This window comes from Gymnoscopelus braueri, assembly GCF_963280865.1.
Source record: "Gymnoscopelus braueri genome assembly, chromosome: 14".
In the NCBI taxonomy this organism is placed as follows: domain Eukaryota; kingdom Metazoa; phylum Chordata; class Actinopteri; order Myctophiformes; family Myctophidae; genus Gymnoscopelus; species Gymnoscopelus braueri.
Genome location: NC_137619.1, coordinates 51785992 through 51799229, shown reverse-complemented (window position 1 = coordinate 51799229; position 13238 = coordinate 51785992).

Below are 13238 nucleotides of genomic sequence, written 5' to 3'. Positions count from 1 at the left end.
CTGAAAAATAAAACAAATCCTAAGTGTATTAATTTAGGCCAAAAAAATCACAGTGAAATAGTTGACAACAAGTCAAATATTTTGCTAATCACCCCTTTCACAACAACATACAATTATGAAGTGGGATTTTCCATTTAGGAGAGAAATAAAGAATATAAATATTGAATGCAATATTACAATTATTGTATTAACCATGTAAATTGCTAGTATTGTGATGGATCTGATTTAATGTGAAGATTCTTGAGCATTAAAAACAAACAACAATATAGCTGCAAGCAGCGATAAGCGGGGCCAGGGAATAGAGAGAGAGAGAGAGAGAGAGAGAGAGAGAGAGATAGAGAGAGAGACGGAATAGATTGAAGAGAGAGAGAGAGAGACGGAATAGATTGAAGAGAGAGAGAGATAAACGGAATAGATTGAAGAGAAAGAGAGAGAGAGATAAACGGAATAGATTGAAGAGAAAGAGAGAGAGAGAGAAACGGAATAGATTGAAGAGAAAGAGAGATAAACGGAATAGATTGAAGAGAAAGAGAGAGAGAGAGAGAGAGAGAGAGAGAGAGAGAGAGAGAATCGGAATAGATTGAAGAGAGAGAGAGAGAGAAACGGAATAGATTGAAGAGAAAGAGAGAGAGAGAGAAACTGAATAGATTGAAGAGAAAGAGAGAGAGAGAGACTTGGAAAAGGAATAGATTGAAGAGAGAGAGAGAGACATGGAAACGGAATAGATTGAAGAGAGAGAGAGCGAGAGAGACATGGAAACGGAATAGATTGAAGAGAGAGAGAGAGACATGGAAACATAATAGACTGAAGAGAGAGAGAGATGGAAGCAGAACGGATTGAATGGACATCTCAACCTATTGCCATTAACAGGAATCGAACCCTCAACCTTTGGATTAACAGGCTGCAACACTACCTATAGTGCTATAGCTTTGTCCAGGCTAAGGTTGTCTGTTGAAGATAAAAGTGAACCAGTGAAAGCAGTCGATCTACAAGCTCAGAAACACGTTGCTATCTGAAAAGTTTTGAGATTGTAGATCGGCTATTTTCAGAATGAAGTATGTCATACATTGAAAAGACATACTCTCAAATAAGCATTTCAGGTTATCTTTAACAATTGCACTTGCATTAATTGACACAAGTAAGACGCGCGAACGCTGGAAGCGAACGCAGATGACTGAGGCTGCTATATTTCAACCACACTGTAGTAGTGCACTCTGCCGCACTCTGCCGGCTGTATACAGGCAGTGCAGCTGCTGGCATTTCAGCACGGAGTTTCGAGTCACATGGGGGCGCGAGCCAATGAGAGCGTGAACACACGCTGTATACAGGCAGTGCAGCTGCTGGCATTTCAGCACGGAGTTTCGAGTCACATGGGGGCGCGAGCCAATGAGAGCGTGAACACACGCTGTATACAGGCAGTGCAGCTGCTGGCATTTCAGCACGGAGTTTCGAGTCACATGGGGGCGCGAGCCAATGAGAGCGTGAACATACACGGAAAGACCATAAATAAGGGACAGACACACACACACACACAACCCAAGCACGGTGATATAGTAAGCTCCACTTGGTCGGAGGCCTCCTTCCGCGTTCGCAACAATCATGTTGTGTGCAATGCAACTTAAATGAAGTCTGCATCAAGTGAGGCTTGAACTGGCAACCTTGAGGTTTTAAGGCACACACTTAAGCGAGAAGCCATTGGAACAACAGACCTGACCTGGTGAATGAGAGAGAGAGAGAGAGAGAGAGAGAGAGAGAGAGAGAGAGAGAGAGAGAGAGAGAGAGAGAGAGAGAGAGAGAGAGAGAGAGAGAGAGAGAGAGAGAGAGAGAGAGAGAGAGATATGGAAACGGAATAGATTGGAGAGAGAGAGAGCGAGAGAGCCATGGAAACGGAATAGATTGAAGAGAGAGAGAGAGAGAGAGAGAGACATGGAAACGGAATAGATTGAAGAGAGAGAGACACGTAAAACATAATAGATTGAAGAGAGAGAGAGATGGAAGCAGAATGGATTGATTGGACATCTCAACCTATTGCCATTAACAGGAATCGAACCATCAACCTTCCAATTGACAGGCTGCAACACTACCTATAGTGCTATAGCTTTGTCCAGGCTGAGGTTGTCTGTTGAAGATAAAAGTGAACCAGTGAAAGCAGCCGATCTACAAGCTCAGAAAGAACGTTGCTATCTGAAAGGTTTTGAGATTGGAGATCGGCTATTTTCAGAATGAAGTATGTCATACATACTTCATACCCTCTCAAATAAGCATTTCAGGTTATCTTTATCAATTGCATATGTATTAATTGACACAATTACTGGTAGTGTCTGTTGATATTTATAAGTATTTCCGTCCATTATGAACCAAGCCTCTGTGTCCCGAACTACTCTAGATCACTGGTTCACAAACCATTTACCAATAAAGGCATTTTTGTGTCTCCTCGGAACGAAAACTAGTGAAAGTAGCCGATCTACAAGCTCACAAAACGTTGCTATCTGAAAAGTTGTGAGATTGTAGATCGGCTATTTTCACAATGAAGTTTGTCATACATTGCAAAAACATACTCTCTCCAAGAAGCATTTCATGTTACCTTTAACAGTTGCACATGCATTAATTGAGAGAGAGAGACATGGAAACATAATAGATTGAAGAGAGAGAGAGATGGAAGCAGAATGGATTGATTGGACGTGTCAACCTATTGCCATTAACAGGAATCGAACCCTCAACCTTAGGATTGACAGGCTGCAACACTACCTATAGTGCTATAGCTTTGACCAGGCTGAGGTTGTCTGTTGAAGATAAAACTGAACCAGTGAAAGCAGCCGATCTACAAGCTCAGAAACACGTTGCTATCTGAAAAGTTTTGAGATTGTAGATCGGCTATTTTCAGAATGAAGTATGTCATACATTGCAAAAACAGACCTTCTCAGATAAGCATTTCATGTTATCTTTATCAATTGCATATGTATTCATTAATACAGTCTTGTAGTTTGCAATGCACTTTAAATGAAGTCTCCACCAAGTGAGGCTTGAACCGGCAACCTTGATGTTGTGAAACATTCACTTAAGCGGGAAGCCATAGGACCAACAGACCTGATACAGTGAAAACGGAGGTCAGACAGATTATACCATTTCACGCAAATAACTGAAAAATCCTGGGTTTAAGTGTTTTTCAAACTGCTCAAAATTGCGAACAATCTAAGGGCGGAGAGAGAGACATGGAAACGGAATAGATTGAAGAGAGAGAGACATGGAAACAATAGATTGAAGAGAGAGAAGGATGGAAGCAGAATGGATTGATTGGACGTGTCACCTATAGCCATTAACAGGAATCGAACCCTCAACCTTCGGATTGACGGGCTGCAACATTACCTATAGTGCTATAGCTTTGACCAGGCTGAGGTTGTCTGTTGAAGATAAAAGTGAACCAGTGAAAGCAGCCGATCTACAAACTCAGAAACACGTTGCTATCTGAAAAGTTTTGAGATTGTAGATCGGCTATTTTCAGAATTAAGTATGTCATACATTGCAAAAACATACCCTCTCAAATAAGTATTTCAGGTTATGTTTAACAATTGCACATGTATTAATTGACACAATCATGTTGTGTGCAATGCAACTTTAATGAAGTCCGCATCAAGTGAGGCTTGAACTGGCAACCTTCAGGTTGTGAGGCACACGTTTAAGGGAGAAGCCATTGGACCAACAGACAAGAACCTGTGAAAAAGGAGATCACACAGATGATACAGTTTCACGCAAATAGCTGAAAAATCCTGGGTTTAAGTGTTTTTCAAACTGCTCAAAATTGCGGGACAATCTAAGGGGGGAGCTTACTGGTCAACGTGATACATGTGTTCCTCATGAGTCAAGGCACATGTGTAAGCAGGTTTAATGGCTGTCGGCCAAACGAGGCATGACTTTTGCCTGTTTAAAGTTTGCACTTTCAAAAAAATCGCTAGCGCCCCCCTTTGACCAATTGGAGTAAGATTGGTTTCAGTAATATTTGGAATGACCCTCAACATTAACGCAAAGTTTCAAAGAAATGTGAGTCTGCATGTATGTGTTAGGGGCAGATGAATAATTATCATAAAACTGCAATATTCATTGGCTCATTAAAGCTTCATTTTTTCACTTATGGAAAATCCACTGCATCAGTTTGTCGGCATAGGTCCAAAGTTCATGTGTAAAACGTTTCGTGCAGATTACTCAAAAATCCCAGGAGGAGATAGGTTTTAACTGTTTTTCATATAATTCAAAATGGTGGGAGATCTAAAGGTCAGAGGTCAAAAGTCAGAGGGTTAAAGTTGTTCATCATGAGTAGACGCATGTGTGTATTGAAGTTTTATGGCTGTAGGTCAAACAGGGCATGAGTTGTACCTGTTCAAAGTTGGCATTTTCAATTGAGTGCTATAGCGCCACCTTTTGACGAAAGATTGTGAGATTTTCTTGATAGTTTTTCATGACCATCTACCATATGGCCGAGTTTCGTAAAAAGCGACAGCACGGTTCAGCCAGAACTGCGAAAAGTGGCGGAAACAGAAGAATACGTACAATAATAAGACAGGTCCAGAGCTGAGCTCTGGCCCCGTAATAAAGACATAACATCCATCCAACACCCTGATATACGTTCACATTACACTTCACAATGTCAACACTACATTCATTTTATTTTCTGGTGTGAACATGAAGAATAACATAAAAAGATGACATATAGGCTAAGTAAGACCTAATAATTAATACCAACCAATAATGTGTCTAAATTGGCTTTCACAACAACATTTATGAAGTGAGGTCTTATTTTTTCCTGAAGAGAAGGAACTGGATTAAATATTAAATATTTAAAAAAGCAAACAGGTTCACCCTTTACATTATCCAGGTAAATAATGTGTTAGATGAACTATAGAGAACTCAGTGGAGTAGCTGTTATTAGCATTAGACACTAGTAAAGAGAATCATTTAGAGAAGCTGAATATACAATAAATCAAATTGCCAATGACTATGTCAGTAAATTCACCAGTGTTCTTTCACAAGTTAGCCTGATTACTTGTTGGCTGGGTGTGAGACTGTCATTGATTAGCCTGAGGCAACGAGCTCAATCGATGGTCTTGAAGGGCGGATCCAAACACAGCCGCCCGGATTCGTGCGGGGCTTCCTATTGCTTCACCAATCTATGTCCCCGCCTCCCCTCCCCCCCCGGCCTGTGCACAGAGCACGCTGACGTCACCAAATTTAGAGCGACGCCCCTCTGCACTCTGATTGGTTAGGAGATAACAAGGCTCAAGACCATCGTTCCTGCATGGCTCCCCCAGGCTTTTTTTCTTTTGTAACAAAAAAAAAAGCATGGGTTTCCGAGGCTAGTCATTGATTGGTCTATAGCTTTATCATTCACATGTAATTCAGTCAAAGTGGTGCATAAGGATGGTGTTCTATTGTCATTAAAGGTCAGTCATTGTCATTGTTTTGTCTGAAAAGAACAGTAGTGTGTAATGATGATGAGTGATTGGTCTATAGCTTTTACATTCACATATAATTCAGTAGTGCATCATGAGGGTGGATCATTCAATGTCACTGTGATGTAGCTGTTAATAGCATCAGCCAGTAGTAGAGAAGCTGAATATAAAATAAACCAAATAGACTCAGTAATTACACCAGTCTAACCCTAATGCATTGTTGGGTGGGTGTGAGACTTTGTAGTGCATTAGGATGGTGGCTCATTGTCATTAAAGGTCAGTCGTTGTCATTGTTTTGTCTGAAAAGAACAGTAGTGTGTAATGATGATGGTTCATTGGTCAGTGATTTAGTAGTGTTCAACTAGAAGTCATGGTTATGGTTGTGCTGTTGCAGTACAAAGTAAGCCTACCTCTCACACACATACACTATAAATCAAAAGTAAGTATTACAAGTATTAAACAGATAAGGTTACATCATTAAAATGAAGGATTAAATTGACACTACTGAAGCACAAACGTAAATGTAAAACAAGGTGAAGCAGGAAGTGGCTGAGGCACAAGCGGTCACTATCTTCATCTGTGGATGTTAAGGGCAGCTTGCATCCATTGTGTTGCACTACTGCCATCTGCTGGAGCTATTTAACTCATACATCTTCCCACTGGTCATATTCTTCCCAACAGTCTGGTTCTCTATAGGATATTGAGTAAATACTTCCACTGAATACATCTTTATGTTGTGTTTGTATTTTCTTATGTGTTGTGGTGTTGGACAGACTATTCATATTCTTGTTCTTGGTTTTATTCTTCACAGATCAATAATCACACATGGTTGCTGCTCAAATTACAAGGTTGTTACAAATCTGGTTGTAGAAGTTTCTTTCATCTGTCAATTCTCTGATTCTTGATCAATCAAATGCCTTGAGCATTCAAGCCCACAACTTCAAGCCCACAACTTAATGTACTTTCAATGTAGGTGTGAATCATGTCATGGTATTACAAGGTTAAAATATATCCAATAAATGCTTGACATGCAACAGGGTGTGGGTGGTTTGTGAATATTGATGATTTTTTTGTCATTTTGATCTTGTCTATGACTGGCAGAGCAATTGTACTACAATGATGTCCTTCCATTGTGTACGAGTTCTCACTTATTGACTGAATTACAAATCAATGGTAAACCAATAGACCAAACAATGACCAATGAGACATCATTATGTGCTGTACAAGATAAACCAATGCAAATGACTCACCTTTAATGACAATGAACAATAGTGTATTGTAAAACATGTGTAATAGTGAAGCTATTGACCAATCAATGACAAAGTCTCACATCCATCCAACAATGAATCAGGCTAACTAGTGTGAAACACTGGTGAAATTACTGAAATAGTCTATTTGATTCATGTTATTTTCAACAGTCCAGCTCAGCCTCCAACAGCCTGTACTTGTTTTAGTTTAGCATATCTAGTTATGGTCCAAGACCTTAGTTGTCATGTATACTTTATTCATAACAGGTGATTGAAAATGTAGCTTAAACTAAAGTAAGACACTAGCAACTACTGTAGGTTGCATGTATATATATCAAGTTATTGTTATTGTGGCCTCCTGGTGGCGCTATAATAGGCCAATGTGAAAAGGGTGCCATTTCTTATTAGGCCTTGCACGGCAATCAGACACTGCATTCATGGCTTGAGGCATTTTTTGCAAAACATGTGTTTTGCTAAATTAAACCTGCTGGTGGCGCTTTAACAGGCCAATGTTAAAAGGTTGGCATTTGTTCCTCAACATAGTGTGAAGGTACGTGCAAAGTTTGACCGCGATCGGACGGTACGTTCATGATTTGCGATTTTTTTTTCAAAACAAGCCACTACTGCAAACTTTAGATGTCAATCTTACCCAATGAGAATGGAATATGAAAAATCAAACACATCCGTCTTGATCACATGACTATGGAGATCATGTGTACCGATTTGCGTGAAATTTTGATAAAATCGGAAGGAGTCATAAAAAAGTGTTTTACGTAAGTCACTATAAAAGGCAGATGTGAAAAATGCAGGTCAAAGGTTTTTCCTTGACCTCTAGGGAGTGTGCATACAAAGTTTGACACAGATCGGTGCAGTTATAGGTACAAACATGAATAGGCCTGTTATAGCGCCACCATGAGGCTGATGGATATCCTCGGCATAGTGGAAATATGCGTGCAAAATTTCACGGAAATTGCATGCTGTGCTCATGATTTAAGGCATTTTGTTCAAAACTGAGTATTCCTGCAAACTTTGGAAGCCATTTATAGCCAATCAGGATGGAATATGAAAAATCTGAAAGACGTGTTTCGTTTAATGACTATAGAGATACTATGTACCGATTTGTGGGATTTTTGGACAAAATCTGTCAAAAAATATGTTTTGTACAAATCGGCCTCATGGTGGCGCTATAAAAAGGCCCATGTGAAAAATTGGCATCCAGGGAGTGTGTGTGCACAGTTTCGCTGCGATGCCGGAGATTAGCTGTTCACAGACGGACACACGGACGGACGGACGGACACACACACACACACACACACACACACACACACACACACACACACACACACACACACACACACACACACAGTGACGGACGGACGGGGGTAAACCTTACTCTCTCGCCAGGCCTTTCGGCCTGGCGGAGACAATAAACATAAAGTACTCCTATAAACCCTGTTGCTATAGATGTTTTGCTGATGTCTGGTTGCAACCAGAATCACATTGTGACTACTACTTCCACATCAGCCAAACATGCACAATACACCACCACAAGTAGCAGTAAAGGGCATTCAATGACACAATGTTTATCATAACAGTGAACACGTACCCTGTAACAGGTGATCAGGGAATGTCCAGGTTGTTAACTTGTTGGTGCAAACAGTTTGTCACTCGGTCATAGCACCGCCTGCATGATAAAACACACCATGGTGAGAACTCATATTCATTTCATTCATAAAGAAACGCTTGTGCTGTGACAACACAAAAGCAAGCCTACCTCCAGACCTGTGTGTAAACCAGCCTGATCTCCAGAGAATACCGTAACATTGCACGGAACGAGTGCACTTCATTCCGTGGATAGTCGCCTCGGAACTCCCAAATTGCGTGCATATGTACGGCGAGTCCCACGGTGGGCGTAACCAGTCGCAACACGGAAAAACCCGGAAGCAGAGCAGTCCGCACAATAAAATTTACGATTCTGTGCCTATCGGTACATAACTCAAACGGCGCTGAGTAGGCACAGGCGAATGTCCCACCGTTCAGGACGGCAACTCGGTCGCCTTAGCTCCCTCGGTGGTCCTTCACGGGGGGACAATTCGCCTGTGACTGCGCGCCTCCGAAATGGTTTTGTCACAAAGGCAGCGCCGTACCATATGCACGCAATTCGGGAGTTCCGAGGCGGCTATCCACGGAATGAAGTGCACTCGTTCCGTGCAATGTTACGGTAATCTCTGGAGATCGGGTTGGTGTAAACACACACTGGCAGGGCTCTAGTTCTGAGCTCCTATACACACGTCTAACAAAGAGATAAACATGTACATAAATAACCTGGAGGATGTCTAACATGTTCAACTAGAAGTCATGGAAATGCTTGTGCTGTTGCAGTACAAAGTAAGCCTACCTCTCTCACACACACACACACACGCACGCATTTTTTGGGGTTTCTTTAAAATCATCTTTGCCAATAACAGTGCACTTTCAAACATGTAAAGCATTTATTTTCTTTAATAAAGAAAATACACAAATACACATCCACATGACGTTGTCAGCCAGGGAGAGGGGAGGGGGAGGGTGGTGGGATGGTCGGGGGAGAAGACAACCACGCCTACTTAGGAGACCATTTGTAGGATTTGTGTACTACTTCGCCTCTAGTGACTCCAATGGAGAATGTGTATCTTTCTATATTAACAATCTTTGGTTAGGGCACAAGCAGTCTAACACTATCTTCTTCTGAGGATGTTAACGGGCAGCTTGCATCCATTGTGTTGCACTACTGCCATCTGCTGGAGTTATTTAACTCCTACATCTCCCCACTGGTCATATTCTTCCCAACAGTCTGGTTCTTTTTAGGATATTGGGCAAATACTTCCAAATACTTCCACTGAATACATCTTTATATTGAATGTGTTGAAAAGTCTTAAATGAAAAACTGTATAAAATGCTACTCATCCCTTTCACAACAACATGAAGGAAGTGAGGTCTTCTTTTTTTCTGAAGAGAAGGAACTGGATTAAATATCAAAACATTAAACAGCTAGGTTCACCTTTTACAGTATCCAGGTAAATAATGTGTTAGATGAACTATAGAGAACTCAGTGGAGTAGCTGTTATTAGCATTAGACACTAGTAGAGAGAATCATTTAGAGAGAAGCTGAATATAAAATAAATCAAATAGCCAATGATTGTCAGTAAATTCACAAGTGTTCTTTCACTACACTGACTTTCATGATTATCAGATCCTTAATGTGCTTTAATCCTACCTATATCTTTTGTTACATAATACCATGAGCACAACACACATTTGAATTGTTTAGTATTTTAATTGTTTTGTGTGTGTGTGTGTGTGTGTGTGTGTGTGTGTGTGTGTGTGTGTGTGTGTGTGTGTGTGTGTGTGTGTGTGTGTGTGTGTGTGTGTGTGTGTGTGTGTGTGTGTGTGTGTGTGTGCTGTGCCAAGAGAGTGTGGCCCCATTTATATGTATTTTAAAGTCTAGTCATTATTTCTAATATTTGTTTCGTGATGTTTACATTTCATATGGAAAACATAATGTCAAGCCCATCCAATAATAATACTGTGAATTAACAACGTGAGGAATATGTTTTTTGTGGAGCAGTAACCTCGCATCACCAGTCTTTCCACCTCGGAGGAAAAGTGGAGCAGTGAGGACGGAACGTTTGTTCTTAGCCCAGTTTCTCTGGGGTCCCCATATAAAGAAGCACACCTTCCGGTTGTCCTCACTTGCATTCTGGAAAGAGAAACGTCATTAAGTATGTTCATTGTTCCTGCTTTAACTCAGGTCAGTACGATGGAAAACCAACCATCTACCTCATAATAAGAGCAGGCTTTAGACATTCTGCTAAATGTTACTGTGTAAATGAGTGTTTAAAGTGACGTCTTTAGGTGAGGAAAAGTTTGAATGAAGCTGAAACTGTCGACGCCATTTTGTGCCTAAATGTCACGTGGTTCTGAACGGGGCGTTTACTTTGCAAGGGCAGTGGTGGTGAAAGTACTCAGATATTTTACTTAAGTAAAAGTAGCAATACCACGATATAAAATTACTCTTGTTACAAGTAAAAGGCCTGTGATCAAAATGTTACTTGAGCAAAAGTACCAAAGTTTTGGCATCAAAATATACCTAAAGTACCAAAAGTTAAAGTACTAAAATGTTTTAAAATAGCAGATCTACAAGCTCACAACGCGCCACATCGCGACGCGTTGTGAGCTTTTAGATCGGCTTTTTTTCAAATAGCCTAGGTATAAAATAGGGCTAAAGTGGTTCGTGTATGTTTTATGATGTAATAATTTATATCTGCAAAGTAACTTGTAACACAAGTTTTGAAATACTTGTAGTGGAGTAAAAGTAAAATATTTTTCTCTGAGATGTAGTGGAGTAAAAAGTATTGAAAATGGGAAATACTCCAGTAAAGTAAAAATACCTACATTTGTACTTAATTACAGTACCTGAGTAAATGTGCTTAGATACTTTACACCACTGGTACACAGTGAATATTTTGATTTGGGGTTTTAGTGTTTCGTTTATGTTTTGATTCATGAAGACATGCTCTTTTATGGTGATTTTGAGTAACACCCAGTTATTTTCTTTATATCATATTTTGTCAATGAGGAACACAAGCATTCTAAACCTTCAATTCAGTGTCCTGTGTCTACAAGCAGATCTACAAGCTCACGAGCTTGTAGATCTGCTGTTTTTGAACATTTATGCAAATCTTTGAACATTTGTATATTTTCAAAGCAATTTTTTTTTAACTCAAATGTTCTCTTCTGGGGATTCCACAAATGACTTCTAAATCCTACAGTTATTTTGAAAAATATTTGATAGTTTCTTTATCAGTGGTGCTCAAACTTTGTCATGTCAAGGACCCCCAAACTTATATGTATTTGGCTGCGGACCCCCATCTCAAAATATTTTGTTCCAGGGACCCCCATGAAGCAAAGATTTTAGTTACAAATGTTCCCTTTAAAAAAAATAGATATATTCAAATATTTGCACAAATGTTGAAACATTTTCAAAAATAGCAGATCTACAAGCTCATAGCACGTCACAGAGTGCCGCGCTATGAGCTTGTATATCTGCTATGTTCGAATATCCGAAGAAATCTTAAAACGACACGGATGCTTTCCCGGTCTTAAAGGAGGAGTTCACCCAAAAAATTACTTATTTTCTATCAATTGCACACCCTATGAAGCCTTGAATCCATGGATTCTTTTTTGTTTTTGTCGCATTCCTAAGCTAATAATTTGATTCCCGTCTCCTACCGGCTAATGTATCCGGTAGGAGACGCAAAGTAGATTATTTGTGTCTCCTACCGAAAATAAATACGGTCATCACATTATTGTCTTAGGAATGTCACAAAAACTTAAACAAATCCATGAAATCAAGGCTTCATGGGGTGTGTAATTGATAGAAAAGAAGTAATTTTTTGGGTGAACTCCTCCTTTAATGGATTAAAGGGACAGTGCACCATAAAACTGCACTTTGATAATGCACTTTTAAACAGTGATTCAAGCCAGTCATATGCTGTAGAAAATATACTTTACGACTAAAAAGTATTAATGAACATCAAGGGTCAATTAAGGTATTTAAAGTGTTGAATAAGAGTGAATATGTGGGAAAGTGAATTACTGTGATCTGAATATGTATTTGGTGAACTGAAATTGTGATAGTGCCACTGGACGTAAAATACGTCCAATGTAATAAGCCCTGTGTCACAGGACGTAAAATACGTAAAAATAAATAAAAATAAACTTTTTTTTTGGGGATTTTTTTTTTTCAGAACCCAAGATATGATGATTTGAAAATGTTCTGCTACATTCACTTCTTGTTTAACTTCTTACTGAAAAAGGCTGTATCTCGGCTCCTAAGCACTTTTTTTTTACAATGAATTTTGGGCAGTGGCACTGAATGAGTTAATGTGAAAATGAAGAACTCTACTGAACCAAAGACTAAAACAGAGATGAATGGAAGTGAAATGTGTAATTGTGATGACATGATTTTTGATAGTTGGGTTTAATAAAACCAACAGATTATGAGTTGCTTTCTGGAAATAGAACATCAAGTGAAGTCTTTGCGTTGTTCCGTGTCTTTTCCTGTTTTAACACAGTTTTGCTAATGGGACCCGTAACGTGTGTGTGGATTATGTATGGGGGAGGGGTGGAACACATGTGTGGACAATAAGATAGGATGTCAGGTTCTGATTGGTGGAGAGACGGTTCTATCGTTCTCCCCTTTGGCCAATCATTCAAAGCAGTTTTCGGTTCCACCTCATGCTCTCTGGTATAAGAAGAGTGTGTAGTTGTAATGTCTTCACAACTCCTCCAGGATATCAATCATTTCAACCAGAACTGACTGTGGACTTCCAGACTTCAGGTGAGGATGAACTCTCTCCACCCCACCAGGAACAATGCTGCTGAACAGGAGGAACCCAACGACCTTCAAGACCTCAGTAAGTTACTGTCTCGATCCTTCTTTTCAATGCCCCCCCGCTCCACTCCCCCAATACAAATCTTTTTGAAAATAGCAGATTTACATGCT